At 40.9% G+C, this 18,012-nt stretch overlaps 1 protein-coding gene across 1 annotated transcript in view; it reads left to right on the forward strand.

Moving 5' to 3' along the window:
* The window catches only part of LOC126273167 (NFX1-type zinc finger-containing protein 1-like), a 255,031-nt gene that overhangs the window by 175,297 nt on the left and 61,722 nt on the right, over nucleotides 1-18,012 (forward strand). The gene's annotated exons all lie outside the window — the stretch shown is intronic.

An 18,012-nucleotide genomic window follows, 5' to 3' on the forward strand; every position in this document is an offset into this window, starting at 1 on the left:
CTCGTGGACGAATAGCGCGAGCTGGGTTTCACACGACCGTCTTCTTCGAAACCCATGCTGATTCCTACAGAGTAGATTTCTAGTCTCCAGAAAAGTCATGATGCTCGAACATAATACGTATTCCAAAATTCTACAACTGATCGACATTAGAGATATAGGTCTGTAGTTCTGCACATCTGTTCGACGTCCCTTCTTGAAAGTGGGGATGACCTGTGCCCTTTTCCAATCCTTTGGTACGCTACGCTCTTCTAGAGACCTACGGTACACTGCTGCATGAAGGGGGGCAAGTTCCTTCGCATTTTCTGTGTAAAATCGAACTGGTATCCCATCACGTCCAGCGGCCTTTCCTCTTTTGAGTGATTTTAATTGTTTCTCTATCCCTCTGTCGTCTATTTCGATATTTACAATTTTGTCATCTGTGCGACACTCTAGAGAAGGAACTACACTGCAGTCTTCCTCTGTGAAACAGCTTTGAAAAAAGACATTTAGTATTTCGGCCTTTAGTCTGTCATCCTCTGTTTCAGTACCATTTTGGTCACAGAGTGTCTGGACATTTTGTTTTGATCCACCTACCGCTTTGACATAGGACCAAAATTTCTTAGGATTTTCTACCAAGTCAGTACATGGAACTTTACTTTCGAAATCATTGAACGCCTCTCGCATAGCCCTCCTCACACTACATTTCGCTTTGTGTAATTTTTGTTTGTCTGCAAGGCTTTGGCTATGTTTATGTTTGCTGCGAAGTTCCCTTTGCTTCCGCAGCAGTTTTCTAACTCGGTTGTTGTACCACGGTGGCTCTTTTCCATCCCTTACGATCTTGCTTGGCACATACTCATCTAACGCGTATTGTACTATGGTTTTGAACTTTGTCCACTGATCCTCAACACTATCTGTACTTGAGACAAAGCTTTTGTGTTGAGCCGTCAGGTACTCTGTAATCTGCTTTTTGTCACTTTTGCTAAACAGAAAAATCTTCCCACCTTTTTTAATATTTTTATTTAAGGCTGAAATCATTGATGCAGTAACCGCTTTATGATCGCTGATTCCCTGTTCTGCATTAACTGTATCAAATAGTTCGGGTCTGTTTGTCACCAGAAGGTCTAATATGTTATTACCACGAGTCGGTTCTCTGTTTAACTGCCCAAAGTAGTTTTCAGATAAGGCACTTAAAAATATTTCACTGGATTCTTTGTCCCTGCCACTTGTTATGAACGTTTGAGTCTCCCAGTCTATATCCGGCAAATTAAAATCTCCACCCAGAGCTATAACATGGTGGGGCAGTCGCAGAGGGTGGGCTTACTGGTAGTCGGGAGCTTCAATGTCGGGCGCGTAATGGGGCCCCTTAGGGATGTGGCTGCAAGGGAGGGCAAGAAAACCAATGTGCACTCCGTGTGCATACCGGGGGGAGTCATTTCAGATGTGGAAAGGGTCCTTTGGGATCCCATGAAAGGCACAGGGTGCACACATGTGCAGGTGGTCACTCATATCGGCACAAATGATGTGTCTCGTTATGGATCAGAGGAAATCCTCTCTGGCTTCTGGCGGCTATCTGACTTGGTGAAGACTGCCAGTCTTGCTAGCAGGATGAAAGCAGAGCTCACCATCTGCAGCAACGTCGACAGGACTGGCTGCGGACCTTTGGTACAGAACCGAGTGGAGGGTCTGAATCAGAGGCTGAGATGGTTCTGCGACCGTGTGGGCTGCAGACTCCTCGACTTGCGCCATAGGGTAGTGGGGTTTCGGGTTCCGCTGAATAGGTCAGGAGTCCACTACACACAGAAGGCAGCTACACGGGTAGCAGGAGTTGTGTGGTGTGAACTGCACAGTTTTTTAGGTTAGATGGCCTTGGGCAAGTACAGAAAGGGCAACAGCCTCAAAGACTGCGGGGCAAAGTCAGGACCTGCGGGGACCAAGAAACAATCGGTATTGTAATTGTAAACTGTTGAAGCTGTGTAGGTAAAGTACCGGAACTTTAAGCACTGATAGAAAGCACCGAAGCTGAAATCGTTATAGGTACAGAAAGCTGGCTGAAGCCAGAGATAAATTATTCCAAAATTTTATAAAGGCACAGACGGTGTTTAGAAAGGATAGAGTGCATGCAACCGGTGGTGGTGTGTTTGTCGCTGTTAGTAGTAGTTTATCCTGTAGTGAAATAGAAGTGGATAGTCCCTGTGAATTATTATGGGTGGAGGTTATACTCAACAGCCGAGCTGGGTTATTAATTGGCTCCTTTTACCGACCTCCCGACTCAGCAGCATTAGTGGCAGAACAACTGAGAGAAAATCTGGAACACATCTCACATAAATTTCCTCAGCATGTTATAGTCTTATGTGGAGATTTCAGTTTACCAGATATAGACTGGGACACTCAGATGTTTAGGACAGGTGGTGGGGACAGAGCATCGAGTGACATTATACTGAGTGCACTATCCGAAAATTACCTCAAGCAATTAAACAGAGAACCGACTCGTGGAGATAACATCTTGGACATACTGACAACAAACAGACCTGAACTTTTCAACTCCGTAAGCGCAGAACAGGGAATCGGTGATCATAAGGCCATTGCAGCATCCCTGAATATGGAAGTAAATAGGAATATAAAAAAAGGGAGGAAGATTTATCTGTTTAGCAAGAGTAATAGGAGGAAGATTACAGACTACCTAACAGATCAAAACAAAAATTTCTGTTTCAACACTGACAATTTTGAGTGTTTATGGAAAAAGTTAAAGGCAATCGTAAAATGAGTTTTAGACATGTACGTGCCGAGTAAAACTGTGAGGGACGGGAAAAGCCCACATTGGCTCAACAACAAAGTTAGGAAACTATTGCGAAAGCAAAGAGAGCTTCACTGCAAATGTAAACGCAGCCAAAACCTCTGAGACAGACAGAAGCCAAACGATGTTAAAGTTAGTGTAAGGAGGGTTATGCGTGTAGTGTTCAGTGAATTCGAAAGTAAAATTCTATGTACCGAGTTGACGGAAAGTCCTTACGTTAACTCAGTAACTGTATCGAAACAGTATATCCAGACACTCTGGGATGATAATGGCATTGAAACAGAGGATGAGACCCATAAAGCTGAAATACTAAACACCTTTTTCCACGCTGTTTCACAGAGGAAGACTGCACTGCAGTTTCTTCTCTAAATCCTCGCAGGAACGAAAAAATGGCTGACATCGAAATAAGTGTCCAAGGAATAGAAAAGCAACTCAAATCACTCAACGAAGTAAAGTCCACTGGACCAGACGGGATACCAATTCAATTCTACACAGAGTACACGAAAGAACTTGCCCCCCTTCTGACAGCCGTGTAGCGCAAGTCTCTAGAGGAACGGAAGGTTCCAAATGATTGGAAAAGAGCACAGGTAGTTCCAGTTTTCAATAAGGGTCGTCGAGCAGGTGTGCAAAACTATAGGCCTATATCTCTGACATCGATCTGTTGTAGAATTTGAGGACATGTTAATTGCTCGCGTATCATGTCATTTCTGGAAATCCAGAATCTACTCTGTAGGAGTCAACATGGACCGGAAACAGTGATCATGTGAAACCCAACTCACTTTATTTGTTCATGAGACCCAGAAAATATTACATCTACATCTACGTGATTACTCTACAATTCACATTTAAGTGCTTGGCAGCTGGTTCATCGAACCACAATCATACTATCTCTCTACCATTCCACTCCCGAACAGCGCGCGGGAAAAACGAACACCTGAACCTTTCTGTTCAAGCTCTGATTTCTCTTATTTTATTTTGATGATCATTCCTACCTATGTAGGTTGGGCTCGACAAAATATTTTCGCATTCGGAAAAGAAAGTTGGTGACTGAAATTTCGTGAATAGGTCTCGCCGCACTGAAAAACGTCTTTGCTTTAATGACTTCCATCCCAACTCGCGTATTATATCTGCCACACTCTCTCCCCTATTACATGATAATACAAAACGAGCTGCACTTTTTTTCACCTTTTCGATGTCCTCCATCAATGCCACCTGGTAAGGATCCCACACCGCGCAGCAATATTCTAACAGAGGACGAATGAGTGTAGTGTAAGCTGTGTTTTTAGTGGGCTTGTTGCATCTTCTAAGTGTCCCTCCAATGAAACACAACCTTTGGCTCACCTTCCCCACAATATTATCTATGTGGTCTTTCCAACGGAAGTTGTTCGTAATTTTAACACCCAGGTACTTAGTTCAATTGACAGCCTTGAGAATTATACTATTTATCGCGTAATCGACTTCCAACAGATTTCTTTTGGAACTCACATGGATCACCTCACACTTTTCGTTATTTAGCGTCAACCGCCATCTGCCACACCATAAAGCAATCTTTTCTAACTCGCTTTGCAACTGATACTGGTCTTCGGATGACCTTACTAGACGGTAAATTACAGCATCATCTGCGAACAACCTAAGAGAACTGCTCAGATTGTCACCCAGTCATTTATATAGATCAGGAAGAGCAGAGGTCCCAGGACGCTTCCCTGGGAAACACCTGATATCACTTCAGTTTTACTCGATGATTTGCCGTCTATTACTACGAACTGCGACCTTCCTGACAGGAAATCACAAATCCAGTCGCACAACTGAGACAATAGCTCATAGGTCCGCAGCTTGATTAGAAGTCACTTGTGAGGAACGGTGTCAAAAGCTTTCCGGGAATCTAGAAATACGGAATCAACTTGAGATCCCCTGTCGATAGTGGCCATTACTTCGTGCGAATAAAGAGCTAGCTGCTTTGCACAAGAACGATGTTTTCTGAAACCATGCTGATACGTATCGACAGACCGTTCCCGTCGAGGTGATTCATAATGTTTGAGTACAGTATATGCTCCAAAACCGTATTGCAAACCGACGTCAATGATATAGGTCTGTAGTACAATGGAGTACTGCTACTACCTTTCTTAAACACTGGTGTGACCTGCACAATTTTCCAATCTGTAGGTAGAGATCTGTTGTTGAGCGAGCGGTTGTATATGATTGCTAAGTAGGGAGCTATTGTATCAGCGTAATCTGAAAAGAACCTAATCGGTATACGATTGACCTGAAGACTTGCCCGTATCAAGCGATTTGAGTTGCTTCGCAACCCCTAAGGTATCTACTTCTAAGAAACTCATGCTAGCAGCTGTTTGTGTTTCAAGTTCTGGCATATTTCATTTGTCTTCCTTGGTGAAGGAATTTCGGAAAACTGCGTTCAATAACTCCGCTTTAGCGGCACAGTCGTCGATAACAGTACCATCGGCACTGCGCAGTCAAAGGTATTGACTGCGTCTTGCCGCTTGTGTACTTTACATACAACCAGAATTTCTTCGGATTTTCTACCAAATTTCGAGACAATGTTTTGTTGTGGAACCTATTAAAGGCATCTCACATTGAAGTCCATGCCAAATTTCACGCGTCTGTAAATTTTAGCCAATCTTCGGGATTTCACGTTCTTCTGAACTTCGCGTGCTTTTTCCGTTGCCTCTGCAACAGCATTCGGACCTGTTTTGTGTACCATGGGGGATCAGTTCCATCTCTTACCTATTTATGAGGTATGAATCTGTCAGTTGCTGTTGCTCCTATATCTTTGACTTTGAGCCACATCTTGTCTACATTTGCATAGTCCGTTTGGAAGGAATGGAGATTGTCTCTTAGGAAGGCTTCTAGTGACACTTTATGTGCTTTTTTAAATAAAATTATTTTGCTTTTGTTTCTGGTGGATTTGGAAGAAACGGTATTGAGCCTAGCTACAACGACCTTGTGATCACTAATCCCTGTATCAGTCATGATGCTCTCTATTGGCTCGGAATTGTTTGTGGCTAAGAGATCAAGTGTGTTTTCGCAACCATTTACAATTCGCGTGAGCTCGTGGACAGTCTTGGAAGATGTTTTCTGCCTACCACCGGTTTTGAACAAGTATTTTTGCCAACATATCGAGGGAAGGTTGAATTCCCCACCAACTATAAATGTATGAGAGGGTTATTTATTTGTTACGAGACTCAAATTTTTTCTGAACTGTTCAGCAATTATATCATCGGAGTCTGGGTGTCAGTAGAAGGAGCCAATTATTAACTTAGTTTGGCTGTTAAGTATAACCTCCACCCATACAAATTCGCACGGAGTATCTACTTCGACTTCACTACAAGATACACCACTACTGACAGACACAAACACTGCACCACCAATTCTGCCTAATCTATCTTTCCTGAACATCGTCTGAGACTTCGTAAAAATTTCTGCAGAACTTATTTCAGGCTTTAGCAAGCTTTCTGTACCTATAACGATTCAGCTTCTGTGCTTTCTATTAGCGCTTGAAGCTCATGGACTTTCCCAGCACAACTACAACAATTTACAACTACAATTCCGACTGTTCCTTGATCCAAGCACGTCCTGTATTTGCCATGCACCCTTTGAGATTGCAGCCCACCCCGTACTTTCCTGAGTCCTTCTAACCTAAAAAACTGCCCAGTCCACGCCACACAGCCTCAGCTACCCGTGTAGCCGCCAGCTGAGTGTAGTGAACTCCTGACCTATTCAGCGGAACCCAAAACCCCACCACCCTATGGGGCAAGTCAAGGAATCTGCAGCCAACACGGTCGCAAAACCATCTGAGCCTCTTGATTCAGACCCTCCACCTGGCTCTGCACCAAAGGTCCGCAGTCAGTTCTGTCACCGATGCTGCAGATGGTGAGCTCTGCCTTCATCTCGTAAGCAAGACCGGCAGCCTTCACCAAATCAGATAGCCACTGGAATCCAGAGAGAATTTCCTCAGATCCAAAGCGACACACGTCATTAGTGCCGACATGTGCAACCACCTGCAGCTGGCTGCACCCTGTGCTCTTCATGGCATCCGGGAGGACCCTTTCCACATCAGGAATGACTCCACCTGGAATGCACACGGAGTGCACACTGGATTTCTTCCTCTCCTTAGCCGCCATATCCCTAAGGGGCCCCAATACGCGCCTAACATTGGAGCTCCCAACTACCAATAAGCCCACCCTCTGCAATTGCCCAGACCTTGAAGGCTGGTAGATGCCAATTTTCTTGACTTCTGGAAGGCATTCGATACAGTCACATGATAAACAAAGTAAGAGCCTACAGAATATCAGACTAGTTGAGTGGCTGGATTGAAAAGTTTTTAGCAAACAGAACACAGCATGTTGTTCTCAATGGAGAGATGTTGAAGTAACCTCTGGCGTGCCACAGGGGAGTGTTATGGGACCACTGCTTTTCACAATATATATAAATGACCTAGTAGATAGTGTCAGATGGTCCATGTGGCTTTTTGTGGATGTTGCTGTGGTTTACAGAGAAATGGCAGCATTAGATAATTGGAGCAAAATGCAGGAAGATCTGCAGTGGATAGACACTTGGTGCAGGGAGTGGCAACTGACACTTAACAGAGACAAATGTAATGTATTGTGAATACATAGAAAGAAGGATCTTTTATTGTATTATTATATGATAGCGGAACAAACATTGGTAGCAGTTACTTCTGTAAAATATCTGGGAGTTTTCGTACAGAACATTTTGAAGTGATCATATAAAATTGTTGGTAAGGCGGGTGCAAGGTTGAGATTCATTGGGAGAGTCCTTAGAAAATGTAGCTCATGAATAAAGGAAGTGCATACAAAACACTCATTCGACCTATACTTGAGTATTGCTCATCAGTGTGGGATCCGTACCAGGTCGGATGGACAGAGGTGATAGAGAAAGTCCAAAGAAGGGCGGTGCATTTCATCACAGGGTTATTTGGTAAGCGTGATAGCGTTACGGAGATATTTAGCAAACTCGAGTGGCAGACTTTGCAAGAGAGGTGGTCTTCATCGCGGTGTAGCTTGGTGTCCAGGTTTCGAGAGGGTGCATTTCTGGATGAGGTATCGAATATATTACTTACCCCTTCTTATACCTCCCAAGGAGATCACGAATGCAAAATTAGAGAGATTCGAGCACACACGGAGGCTTTCTGGCAGTCGTTCTTCCCACGAACCATACGCAACTGGAACAGGAAAGGGAGGTAATGACAGTGGCACATAAAGTGCCCTCTGCTACACACTGTTGGGTGGTTTGCGGCGTATAAATGTAGATGTAGATGCTGTGTCCCATCTCTCGTGCACCAACTATAACACTACTATCTCATACCACAAAAAAAAAAAGAGAGTGAAAAAGTACTAGTGTCAGTGGTGTTAAGAAACAGCTGAAATCATTGAAATTCAACAAAGCTCCAGGGCCCAATGGAATCTTGGTCAGATTTTATGCTGACTTGGCAGCTGAATTAGTGTAGATCCCTTGAACAAAAGGCAGTGCGTAGTTCTTGGAAACAAGCACAGATCACACCCGTCTTCAAGAAGGGTAGTAGAAGGGATCCACAAAACTGCTGTCCAATATCCTTGACATCGGTTTGTTGTAGAAACCTACCACATATTCTGAGCTCAAACATAATGAGGTATTATGAACAGAATGACCTCCTCAGAGCCAACCAGCATGGATTTCAAAAACATTGATCATGTGAAACCAAACTCTCACTTTTCTTACATGGCATACTGAAAGCTTTGGCTCAAGGCAATCAGTACCACAACTATGTTCTTTGTAAAAAGTACAATCATATGGGGTATCAGTGGAATTTGTGACACTGTTGAGAAGTTTTAGGTAGAGCTTATCATCTTGGACAGAGTGTCATCGTAAGACGTAAAAGGAACTTTAGGTGTACCCCAGAAAGTGTGTTGGGACGCTTGCAGTTCATGTTGAGACAGTATTAATAGCAACCTCAGACCTTTTTCAGATGATGCAGTTATGTATAATGAAGTACTACCTGAAAGAAGGTGCACAAATATTCAGCCAGGTCTCAATAAGATTTCAGAAAGGTGCAAAGATTCGCAATTTGCTTTAAATGTTCAGAAGTGTAAAATTGTGCTCTTTACAAATGAAAAAATGTAGTATCCTGTATCTATAATGTCAGTGAATCACTGTTGGAATCGCCCAACCTATAAGAGTACCTGAATGTAACACTTTGTAGGGATATGAAATGGGTGAATGATAACGTAGGCTCTCTTGTGGGTAAAGCAGGTGGTAGACTTCCGTTTATTGGTAGATTACTGGGGAAGTGTGATAAGTCCACAAAGGAGATTGCTTAAAAATCTCATGTGACTAGTTCTAGAATATTGCTCAAGTGTGTGGGGCCTGTACCAGCACGAATAGTCACATGTTTGTCTGATCTGTGGGGGAGTGTCACAGAATTACTGAAGATACTGAACTGTGAGACACTTGAAGAGAGACATACAGTATCCCAAGACAGTCTATTAACAAAGTTTCAAGAACCAGCATTAAATGGTGATTCTAGGAATATACCGTACTACAACCCCAATAACTGCACGCACAGAAGCATTCGAACAGTGATTCTTCCCATTCTCCAAATATGAATGTAATGGGAAGAAACCCTAATAACTGGCTCTGTGGGACATAACCTCTTCCGTGTACCTCACGATGGTTAATTGTTGTCGTGTACTTATGCCCCAGAAACAAAGATGAAACCCTATGATTAAACAGGATAACTTCTTATTCTAAAAGGCACAGAAAAAAATGTAAAAGTTTTACCATTCTGAAACACCATGGTGAATCCGACAGTCAAGAGTGAAGTGTAAATCCATCTGACAGTGTCATGTTACAGGCTGTGAGCACCCAAATTACAACATGGATGTCATGTTGTGTCACTGCAAGACACCACACTAGCTAGTTTGTAGGCTTCAAATCAGCAGCGTTCCATCAGTACACATCGGACCCGCGAGTCACCACTGTTGACGCTAGCAGACCGAGCGCCACCACGTGGCTGGTCTTAAGAGATAAGCTAGCACACTGCCCAGTTCTACAGCCAACTGGTTCACTCATTATAGCTTCAGAGATCTCAATTGCAGATACACTAGTTTGCATAGCCTTCAGCTAAGTCAGTAGCTATGACCTAGCCAGGTGCCACATACAGTTTATGCATTGCCAATTGATCTATATGTGGGAAGCAATCAGAATTGTAAAGCAGTATTCGCAGTTCAGTCTATAACTGCACTTGTAAATATTATTGTACAAAGTCAAGATCAACGTTCATCACTGATCCTGAATTAAAGCCAAGTATTTAATTGTGTTTCTGTCTACTAACTTCTAATCGCCTAAGATGTTCCAGATACATCCCATTAAGTATAGTTCATTGATCCTCACGTCAGCCTACATGGTCAACACGTGGAATAATGGCCATCCCTTGTGATCAGACTAAGAGTAAAAAAAGTGTGTGACTCAGCCGGGTCATCCTTTTTCCATGAGGCCCATAGTTACACTCCATACTCAACACGCCACATAGGGGCACTGCATCTATGAGATGTTCCATTCTGACAGGTGAAATTGATACTATTCTACGTGTGCTACATGAACTATTTGGTCACAATCTAAAATTAGATGTGTTATTGGCCTTTTAGAACACAATAGCATGTACAACAGTGACCAAAAACAAATGAAACAACTGCATTTAACTTGTTTCATCAAGACTACTAGACACACAAACACAAAACAGAATGGTACTGTCAAGTAAAATGACAAAGTACTGTTGAAGAGATACAACAGTTTGCTCAAGTTCTAACACTCTGGTATTGCAACAACACAGGGGTCAGACTGGTTAACCACTGGATCCAAGTGTGTACTGTATTATACACATCATCCTCCATCCAAAAAGCCATATGACAAAACTCTGACGAATTTAAAGACGTGAACTGAACAATGTAGTAGGAAAATAAGGTTAAAAAAAGCCATTGTGCATGGGTATTTAAGATCCATTCTCCTACTACAGTGTGAACTGTGCAGCTGAGACAGGTAACAGATACATCTGCTAGAGAGGCTCTGTGTGTGTGTGTGTGTGTGTGTGTGTGTGTGTGTGTGAGAGAGAGAGAGAGAGAGAGAGAGAGAGAGAGAGAGAGAGAGAGATATCAGGAATGAACTGTAATTACCAGCCATCTGCCAGCTTGGATGCTCATAAGTATGGGTCTTGCTAGATGTAGTCAATTTATACATGGTTATACCAGTACAGGATACGGAAAAAAATGAAAAAGAAAAAAACATTTACATTCCATTAGAATGACAGTATGTTAAGTACATGAATTTTCTTACTGGAGCTGACCCTATTTCCGGTTAGAAAATAAATTCTATAAACAGGACGGAGGCCTAGCAGTGTGATGCTAATTGGATAGAAAAAAATCTTATCACCTAGTGGTGGCAGAACACATGCATAAAAGATGGTTGTAATTGGTAAGCTTTTGGAGCCAGTGGCTCCTCCTTCAGGCAGAAAGGTTGAAGAGGAAGGAGGAGGGGTGAAGGAAAACAACTGGAGAGGTCTAGGAGAAGGGGTGATAGATTTCGGGAAAGTCACCCAGGACACACATCAAGTTTCACAGGACCAAATTGGGGAGCAAATCTAAGTTCATGGAATGTGTCAGCACAAGAAATTACAACATAAAAGTAACATCAAATAAAAATAAATGTTTATGAACCTGAAAAAAGTCAGTCCATAAGTTTAAGCAATCAACAATGTCACAAGAATCAGCTTAGTTTTCGAGGGAAGTCCTTGACATAATAGAAGGAGTGACCCGTGAGGAAACTCTTCAGTTTCGATTTGAAAGCATGTGGATTACTGCTAAGATTTTTGAATTCGAGTGGTAGCCAATTGAAAATGAATACATCAGTATAATGCACACCTTTCTGCACAAGAGTCACAGTAGTCCACTCCAAATGCAGGTTTGATTTCTGTTGATAATAGAGGGAAACATTCCACATGGGAAAAATATATCTAAAAACAAAGATGATGTAAATAAAATAGAAAGAAACTTCCACATGGGAAAAATATATTAAAAACAAAGATTCCAAGACTTACCAAGTGGGAAAGCACCGGTAGATAGGCACAATAAATAAAACACACACAGAATTTCTAGCTTTCGCAACCAACGGTTGCTTCTCCAGGAAAGAGGGAAGGAGAGGGAAAGACGAACGGATGTGGGTTTTAAGGGAGAGGGTGAGGAGTCATTCCCTGGAGCGGAAAGACTTACCTTAGGGGGAAAAATGTCTGCTTGTGTCTGTGTGTGTGCGAGTGTACACCTGTCCTTTTTTCCCCCTAAGGTAAGTCTTTCCGCTCCCGGGATTGGAATGACTCCTTACCCTCTCCCTTAAAACCCACATCCTTTCGTCTTTCCCTCTCCTTCCCTCTTTCATGATGAAGCAACTGTTGGTTGCGAAAGCTTGAATTTTGTGTGTATGTTTGTGTTTTTGTGTCTATCAACCTGCCAGCGCTTTTGTAAGTATAATAGAGAGAGAGAGAGAGAGAGAGAGAGAGAGACAGAGAGACAGAGAGAGAGGGGGGGGGGGGGGGGGGAGGCCAGCATCAAAATATCCAGACACATGAGCTGGGGTCATCAAGTGGTTTGTGAACTTACATCACTTATTGCCTCAACGAACATGGACTTTCCATGGCAGCTTACTATCTACCTGAACACCTAGAAATTTGAACTGTTGGGTTTCAGTGATCATATGACCATTCTGTGAAATTAAAATGTCACGTTTTGTTGAATTGTGTGTTAGAAAGTGTAAAAACTGACTCATACTGTGATGCAGCTTTAGTTTATTTTCTACAAGCCATGAACTTAGGTCATGAACTGCACTATTTGGAACCAAGCCAGTGTTGCACACAACATCCTGTACTACCAAGCTAGTGTCATTAGCAAACAGAAATATTTTAGTTACTTGTAATACTAGAGGGCATATCATTTATATAAATAAGAAACAGGAGTGGCCCCAACGCTGATCCCTGGGGCATCCCCCACTTGATCGTACCCCACTCAAACCCCACATCACAGCCATTCTCAACACTGTGAATAATGACCTTTTGCTCTCTGTTGCTAAAGTAAGAAGTGAACCAATTATGAGCTACTCCCCATATTTCGTAATGGTACAACTTCTGGAGCAACATTTTGTGATCGACACAATCAGATGCCTTAGTTGAATAAAAAAATATGCCAAGTGTTTGAAACCTTTGTTTAACTCATCCAGTAACTCACAGAGAAGAGAGAATATAGCATTTTCAGTTGTTAAACAATTATGAGCTACTCCCCATATTTCGTAATGGTACAACTTCTGGAGCAACATTTTGTGATTGACACAATCAGATGCCTTAGTTGAATAAAAAAAATATGCCAAGTGTTTGAAACCTTTGTTTAACTCATCCAGTAACTCACAGAGAAGAGAGAATATAGCATTTTCAGTTGTTAAACAATTTCTAAAGCTGAACTGTACATTTGATAGCAAATAATGTGACACAAAATGATCAATTATCCATACATACACAGCCTTTTCAATAACTTTTGCAAACACTGATGGCATAGAAACAGGTCTAAAATTATCTGCATCGTCCCTTTCCCCCTTTTTATAGAGCGGCTTTACTACTGAGTACTTAATCGTGCAGGAAACTGACCATTCCTAAAGGAAAAATTTCAAATATGGCTAAATACAGGACTAACATGTTCAACACAGTACTTTCTTATTCTGCTAGGCACTCCAGCATAACCATGAGAGTTCTTTATCTTCAGTGATTTAATTATTGACTCAAGCTCCCTCTTGTCTGCATCACTGAGGAGTATTTCAGACATCAATCTCAGAGAAGCATTTGCCAAGAAAGTCGTATGATTCCCTGTAGAAACTAAATTTTTACTTAATTCACCAGCAATGCTCAGAAAATCATTGTTAAATAATGTAAGTATATCTGATTTATCAGTAACAGAAATATTTTTACTGCAAACTGACTATATCATCAATCTTGTGGCGCTGACCAGACACTTCCTTCACAACTGACCATATGGTTTTAATTTTATCCTGTGAATTAGCTATTCTATTTGCATACCATATACTCTTTGCTTTCCTAATAACATTTTTAAGCACCTTACAATACTGTTTGTAATGGGCTACTGTATCTTGATTGTGATTATTTCTACCAGTTTGATATAATTGCCACTTTGTTCTACAAGATATCCTTATTCCACTAGTCAGCCACCCGGGCTAATACCCCATTTAGATTGTTCTAATGGAAAGCAATTCTCAAAGAGGATGAGAAATGTTTTAAGGAAAGCATTATATTTGTCGTCTATGTCACCGACCCCTATAAACATCCTGCTACTCTTGTTCCTTGACAAGGTTTAGAAAACTCTCAATTGCTGTTGGATTAACTTTCCTACATAGTTTGTAATTAAATGTGACATTTGTTTGAGTACTAAAGCCTTTAAGTGTTGAAATGTGTGCATCATGGTCTGAAAGGCCACTCACATTTTCACTAACAGAATGCCCTTCCAGTAATGAATGAATAAAAATATTGTCTATGGCTGTGCTACTGTTCCTCTGCACCCTAGTTGGGAAAAAAAACACAGTCTGGTTCAGATCATATGAATTTATGAGATCTAGCAACAACCTTTTTCTTGCGCCATCATATGCAAAATTTATATTGAAGTCACCACATATAACTAATTTCTGGTACTTCCTACAAAGTGAATCAAGAACTCTCTCTAGCTTAAGCAGAAATACTCTGAAGTCAGAGTTAGGGGACTTACAAACAATAACAATTAGAAGTTTAGTGTTACTAAATTCAACTGCCCCTGCACTACATTCAAATATCTGTTCAGTGCAGTGCCATGATATGTCTATTGACTAAAATGGTATACTGTTTTTTTACATACATACCCATTCCCCCATCCCCTCCCCGCAAGGAACTCCCTGAAAAACAGCCAGCTAATCTGTATCCTGGTAAAGGAAGCCTCTGATCTGCACCCCCTCATACTCTTACGTATTTATGACAGCCTAGCAGGATTCGTGGTGTCAGTTCCCTACAGCTTTACTTCAGATATCAGTCTAGTCCATGCCACTTCATGTTGCGGCATTTCTGTGTGCTCGCGGGTCCCTGCATGACACTAGTCAGTTGTACCAGTTTCTTTGGCTCTTCTGTGTAGTTTATAATTAGGATACCAAATATATACCTGTTTCATGCTATTCAATGTGGAATTACTTTGAAGTCCTCTCTCCACAGTGTATCTGCAACTTCTCTCAGCTGAATGACTAAAGGAGAGTGGATCTTAAAACATCAGTGCCGAACATAATTTCTGACATTTTATTATTGTATCGTTTGGTGTATTTGTCTTTAGATTTTATGCAGTTGGCTTTTATATAGAAGACGATGTGTAAAACATGGAATGCACTGATCTACAGTGGTTTCAGAGTGTGATCACACTGTTGTTGCCAGCACGTTGCAGCTTGATCAAACTGTAGTACTTCTTCGATCGTACTTCACCATTTTACATGACAACACCATTTTTATTTGTGTTTGTGTTTCGTCTGAATGCGGCACTTTTTCAAAATGGGTGTAGACGCATATCAAGAGCAGATGATGTTATTATGTGTGAGTCAACATGGTCTCTGGTTGGTTTTAGTGAATCGTGTAGTCATAGGCAAACAGTTAAGCAACACGCCTAATTTTAGCCCATTATTACAAAATTCGTGTAGTGTACAGGAAATAATGTCTGTTTAACTTTCACGGATGGAATGTCTCATAGATGCGTTGCCCTTATGTGAAATGATACCATATTGTAAATTAGGTACTCAGCATGTAATGTGGGGCTGTTAAATGAATTTCTACAGTGCTTTGATAGTGAGACCCCTTTATAAATTAAGCAGGTATGACTTACATTTCTGTGTTGTTTTATGAAGTTATCTCATTTAACTTTGTTTCTGGCTCGGCGGCATATAAGGACACTGGAATGTGTCACACACACCGTTATAAAAATGTTTGTTAATCTATAATGTAAACTGCTTCCCAACACCATCAGAAGGTACTCAGAATTCATAAATTCGACAATATTGTTGTATGAATATTTCTTGCCTGTGAATATATGAAATTGTAATTTATGCACATTTTCTATAAGAGGTCGAGGAAGTTAACACATAATTTGTAACTAATGCCATAGTATTCTGTATGCAGTGGTTTGTTGTTGTTCTTTAATGTGAACACATGCATCTAAAAATAAGGCTGGAGATCTTAAAAGTCAGTGTGTTCTAATGAAATTGAAGATCACTTAATTCTAATCTGATGCATATTAATTCTTCCTATAAACTAATTATATTTTCTTAGTCTGTATAAACCGCAGAATACCAAGCATTTGAAGTTGCAGAATGTGTAATTATTCTTGATGTCAGTTGCTTCCACTGTATATAATCCCAGATAAGTTATTGTGCTTCTATTTATCTGATGAGAATAATATACTATGCAAATTGCAAGAAATGTTTGCTTAATTTAGAAAGGATATACTGTCTGTCTTGCTCACAGTTGTGATAGGAAGGAAGCAGGCTAATTTGTGATTTGAATCTATGAACATTATCATGTTTAAGTGCTTTGCTCGATCATTGTTGTTGATTATGATATTTGGAACAATTATTTGTGTAATTTGAATATCATCTATGAGTATAAATTAATTACTGAGCAAACCACTTAACGCTTCAGCTGAGCTTTAAAATGCATGCTGCTACAGTTGTTCTTGATGCAGAAACACTAAGTTTGAATCTCGGTGAAAATTTTTTTCAGTGACGACACTAAGTCATTGTCATTAGCTTTAATTCGAACTTGCACGTAGTGTCACATTTTGTGAAGCCAGTCTTTACACTGTCGATAGTGATCTATCCATGAGACAAGGCAGACAAGGTCGTCATTAATTTTAGCAAATACCTTGCATCTTTCCAGAGAGAGTAGGCTACCTAAATGGCTCCATCTTTTACAGAGATGACAATACCCACTTAAACTTACAACTCATGAAATACAAACTCTAAGATTGTCGTTAATTTTCATTGGTTCTAACAATAAAAGAATTAGTACAATATATCTTCTGCCGGTGTAAATGTTAATGCCTATGGCCTTATTTATCTGTAACATCGTACTGCTGTTTATTTTATAATCTTCAGTAAATAGATTGTCGTAACTGGAATCAGGCCCAAATCTCAAAGGATGTCAGCTATGAAATACATTACTTGGAACTGAATGCACGCTTATTTGACTCCAAAGTACAGCAAGATCGGAACTGACCTCATGGACAGAGAGTACAATTATGTATACCAGCATAGAATATTCCTGAATGCCAGTATTTAGACAACCATTGAATATTCCAGGCATACAAACATTACATACAAAAGATATTTAAAGAATACCGGTACAATTCGCGGTGGAGGGTACTTTGTGTATCTGTGTCCCCTTTTCCTGTTCCAGACACACATGCTTCGTGGAAAGAATGGGTTCAAATCCCTATGATTTTATCTCCGTGGTCTTTTCTTAAGATAAGGCATAGGAGGAAATGATATAGCAGTTGACTCTTCTAGAAATATACGCTATTGGAACTTTTAACTATACACTGTACCATAATACAAAATGCCTCACTTTCACATCTACTAAATGAACCTGTAATGAAAAGTTTTTATCTACTCCTATTTCCTCTAACAATCCTATCTGGTACAAATCCCATACTGATGAGCAATATTCAAGTATTGGTCAAACAAATGTTTCTCTCACGAAACTAACATTTTCTCTGGAAATAAACTTCTGGTAATGTGGATACCATAGAGTATTGTGTTAGTGGCCAACAACTGTGGTGACACCAAAACTGCCACTCCGTAAAATTTCAAAATTGTAATTTAACTGCGAAAAATCCGAGTTGGAAACAATATGAATTACAATAGATTACTACTTGCCACATAGAGGAGGCAATGAACACTGAAAGGCACATTTAAAATTAGGCTGTTGGCTAAGCTATTGGAGAAAGTCCGTCATCAAAAGAGTGCCCCCCCCCCCCCCCCTAACACGCGCACACACACCTGGCCACCGCTCTCTCTCTGCAGATGGAAAAATAGCACACTATCTATCAGGTAGATCACTTGTCATTTATATTGTGATGGTGCACTGACAGGCTCACTCACAACTAGAACTAGATGGC

The sequence above is a fragment of the Schistocerca gregaria genome, chromosome 5 (assembly GCF_023897955.1).
Source record: "Schistocerca gregaria isolate iqSchGreg1 chromosome 5, iqSchGreg1.2, whole genome shotgun sequence".
Taxonomy (NCBI): domain Eukaryota; kingdom Metazoa; phylum Arthropoda; class Insecta; order Orthoptera; family Acrididae; genus Schistocerca; species Schistocerca gregaria.